Source organism: Terrapene carolina, unplaced genomic scaffold, assembly GCF_002925995.2.
Source record: "Terrapene carolina triunguis isolate 2854851 unplaced genomic scaffold, T_m_triunguis-2.0 Scaffold51532, whole genome shotgun sequence".
Taxonomy (NCBI): domain Eukaryota; kingdom Metazoa; phylum Chordata; order Testudines; family Emydidae; genus Terrapene; species Terrapene triunguis.
The window spans coordinates 12403-15821 of record NW_020715883.1 but is presented as its reverse complement, the minus strand read 5'-3'; the positions used below and the strand labels follow the sequence as shown (position 1 = coordinate 15821).

The window sequence follows — 3419 nt, the reverse complement described above, 5'->3', positions numbered from 1 at the left end:
GGGTTCTGTCCCTGGATTTGGGAGGGGGGTGGGGTCTAGTGGTTAGAGCAGGGGGGCTGGGAGCCAGGGCAGCTGGATTCTGTCCCTGGATTTGGGAGGGGAGTGGGGTCTAGTGGTTAGAGCAGGGGGGGCCAGGAGCAAGGACTCCTGGGTTCCATCCCAGACTCTGGCTGGACATCCCGTGCAGCAGCTGAATTAACCCCTTGTGGCTTGTTCCGCTCCCGGGTCCCCTGTTGCTGGGTGAAACCAACAAACTGGCAAAGAGGCTGAGGTGGGTGCTGCAGGGGGTGGGGGGGCACCAATCCCCGCCCCTGACCCGCCCCGTCTCTGCCGCAGCACCGGAGCCCGAGGGGCTGGGGCTGGGCTCCGAGGCGGAGGCCGAGCTGCGGAACCGGCTGGCTGTGCGGGACCGCCGGAAAGGCCGGCGGGAACGACGCTCCACGGGCATGGTGCAGAACGCAGAGGTGAGCGGAGGGGGCCAGGCCCCGGGTGGGCAGGGCAGCTGGGCCACTTCACCGGTGGGGTCGGGGGGGGGAGATCCGGGCTCGGCCTCCCTAGGGGGTAATAACAGAGCCGGGAGGGGGGCTGGGACTTTCGGGGGGGGAAGGGGGGGGGGGCGCGGGGGCCCAGGATTACACGTAGGTGGTTATGGAGGGCTCATACCTGGGTGACAGGAAGATCCGGAGGGGCGGGGCGTGCTTCCTGGGGTGTCTGTTAACTCCCCCCCCCCCCCCGGATACCCCTTCCTGCCCCTCGGCCTCTCTTTAGGGCGACGAGACCGAGGAGCCGGAGCAGCTGAATGACACCGCCCCGGGATCCAGGTACCTGCCGGCCGGGAGCTCCAGGTACCAGCCGCCCCCAGCATTGCCACGGGGTCCTGAGAGACGCTAAACGGGGGTGAGGGGGTTCAGGCTCAGAAGGGAGACCTCCGGGGGGGGCTCTCCCCTGGCAGGCAGGGCTGGCCCCAATGCCCCAGGGCGGCACAAGGGGACACTAGGCTGCAGGGGGTGCTCTTCCCTGGCAGGCAGGACCCCCCCCACCCCCAATGCCCTAGGGGGCGCTGGGCTGCATGGAGGGGGACAGAGCTCAGTAGCGGGTGCTCTCCCCTGGCAGGCTGGGCCCCCCCGATGCCCATGGGGGCGCTGGGCTGCAGGGAGGGGGACCGAGAGCTCAGTAGGGGGTGCTCTCCCCTGGCAGGCTGGCCCTCCCCCGATGCCCTAGGGGGCGCTGGGCTGCATGGAGCAGGACAGAGAGCTCAGTAGGGGGTGCTCTCCCCTGGCAGGCTGGGCCCCCCCCCCGATGCCCCAGGGGGCGCTGGGCTGCAGGGAGGGGGACAGAGAGCTCAGTAGGGGGCGCTATAGCCCAGCTGTGTTTCAAACTAGAGACCGCCGACAGCCCACCCCAGAGGTGGCTGCATCTCGGTGCCGGGTGAGGACCTGGAGGGTACGGGGGGGGAGCCCGCCCCTTGCAGTAACAGGGCGGTGTCTGTCTGTCTGTCTGTCTCACCAGCACGTCCGACCACTTGAACAGCCTCCTACCCCACCGGACGGACGCCTACGGCTGCGCCAGGCTCAGCAGCGTGGGCAGCGCCGGGGACGAGCATGAATACAAAAAGGTGGGGCAGGGGCCGAACCCCCCAGCACCCTGAACCCCACCCCCTCGTGCTGGGGCATCTGCCCCTCCAAACCTCCCCTTCACCCAAGCACTGGGCTGGCTAGTGGTTCGGGCGGGGAGGGGAGCCAGGACTCCTGGGTTCTCTCCCCAGCTCTGGGCCCCCCCCTCCCCCCCAGCTCTATGAAGATCTCCAGGTGGAGAACGAGAAGCTGAAGGAGCAGTTGCAGGAGACGCAGCTGAAGCTGACCCAGATCAAGCTGGAACTGGAGCGGGTGACCCAGGTGAGGGGCGGGGCGCCAGGGCTGGGGTGGCACCAGGGGCAGGCGACGGTGGGGAGGGGCTCCCTTCCCTTCTCCCAGACCCCCTGCCCCATGGCCTGCTGGAGGGGGAGACCACACAGCCACCACTGCAAAGGATTCTGGGATAGCCTGCCAGGGCGAGGGTGATAGGAGAGTGGTAGCGTTGTGCCCCAGGGCATTATGGGGGACGAGGGCGTTCCAGGCAGCGTGGGGGCGTCTCTGCCCGCCCTGACAGACTGCCCCCGGGGGGGGCAGGCACCGGGTTACCCGGTCGAATGCCCACGGCTCTGCCGCGTTCCCTGTGGACCCTTGCCATAGCCGGGCTGGGAGGAGAGACCTGGACAGAAAACCCTGGTGAGCTCAGCAGGGGGCGCTCTCCCTTGGCAGGCAGGGCTGGCCCCGGGGCGGCGCTAGGGGGCGCTGGGCTGCAGGGGGTCCAGCAGGGGGTGCTCTCCCCCGGCAGGCAGGGCTGGCCCCAGGGCGGCGCTAGGGGGCGCTGGGCTGCCATGGGGAGATGGGGTGGGGAGCTCAGCACTGGTGTTCGATGTCTCACTGCCCCCACACAGCCCCCCCTGCTGGCAGCCCCCTGCAACTCCACCCGTTGCCCAGAGATGCTCAGTAAATATTGACCCAGGGCGCTGGGCTGGGCTGGGCTGGTCCCTCTCAGCGGCTGCTTTTGCTCTGAGTCACCTGCCGGTTCTCTCCAGCGGCCAGTTATTGCCCCGGGGCGGGGAGGAGGAATTTAAGGTGGATCCTCTGTATAGCGTCGCCCTGGGTCTGGCTGGGGTGGGGGGGGTCGAATCGGGCGTGCGGCGTTCCCCCTCTAGAGGGCGCCGTCTCTCACCCTGTGCTTGGTGTCGTTGGCAGAGGCAGGAGCGCTTTGCCGAGCGGCCGGCGCGGCTGGAGCTGGAGAGATTTGTAAGTACCTGCCCCCGCTGTGGGGGCACCGTGCCCCCAGGGCACGGCCCCCCATCCCCACCCCCAAGCCAGCTGGGGTCTTCACTCTGCCCCCCTGAGGAGTCCACCCTCGGGGGGCGAGCTGCCCCGCCCCCAGCTGGGGCTGTGTGGTCTCCACTCACCAACCCCCTCTCTCCGGCCCCCCAGGAGCGCCGGGCCTTGGAGCGGAAGGCGGCGGAGCTGGAGGAGGAGCTGAAGGTAATTGGATCAGCACCAGACTGGATGGGCCCCTGTGGGTGGCGAGGGGCCGGGACACCGGGGCAGATGGGTCGGGGCGCTGATCTGGGGGAAGGGAGCAGATGGGATACCGGGGGACTGATCCGGGGAAGGGGGCAGACGGGACACCGGGGGGCTGAGCAGACGCTAACCCCCGTCCTCTCCCCCAGGCTCTATCGGACCTGAAGGCCGATAACCAGCGCCTGAAGGACGAGAACGCGGCTTTGATCCGGGTCATCAGCAAACTCTCCAAGTGACGCCCCCCGCCCAGGGCAGGGAGTCGCCCCACTTCCCGGGCCAGCCCCTTCCAGCCGGCAGGGAGCCCCCCCACAC

The 3419-nt window shown here is 69.2% G+C and overlaps 2 long non-coding RNA genes across 2 annotated transcripts in view; both read left to right on the top strand.

Annotated features, from left to right (window-relative positions):
- LOC113405899 overlaps nucleotides 1-399 on the top strand; it is a 1177-nt gene extending 778 nt beyond the window's left edge. The window contains exon 3 of the long non-coding RNA XR_003369578.1: nucleotides 337-399. This is a non-coding gene — a long non-coding RNA (uncharacterized LOC113405899). The remainder of the gene's footprint in view (nucleotides 1-336) is intronic.
- A 2-nt stretch (nucleotides 400-401) lies between these two features.
- On the top strand, nucleotides 402-1536 carry LOC113405898. Its single transcript, XR_003369577.1, has 3 exons — nucleotides 402-464; nucleotides 769-845; nucleotides 1510-1536. It is a non-coding gene; the product is annotated as an uncharacterized LOC113405898 (long non-coding RNA).
- The last annotated feature ends 1883 nt before the right edge of the window (nucleotides 1537-3419 follow it).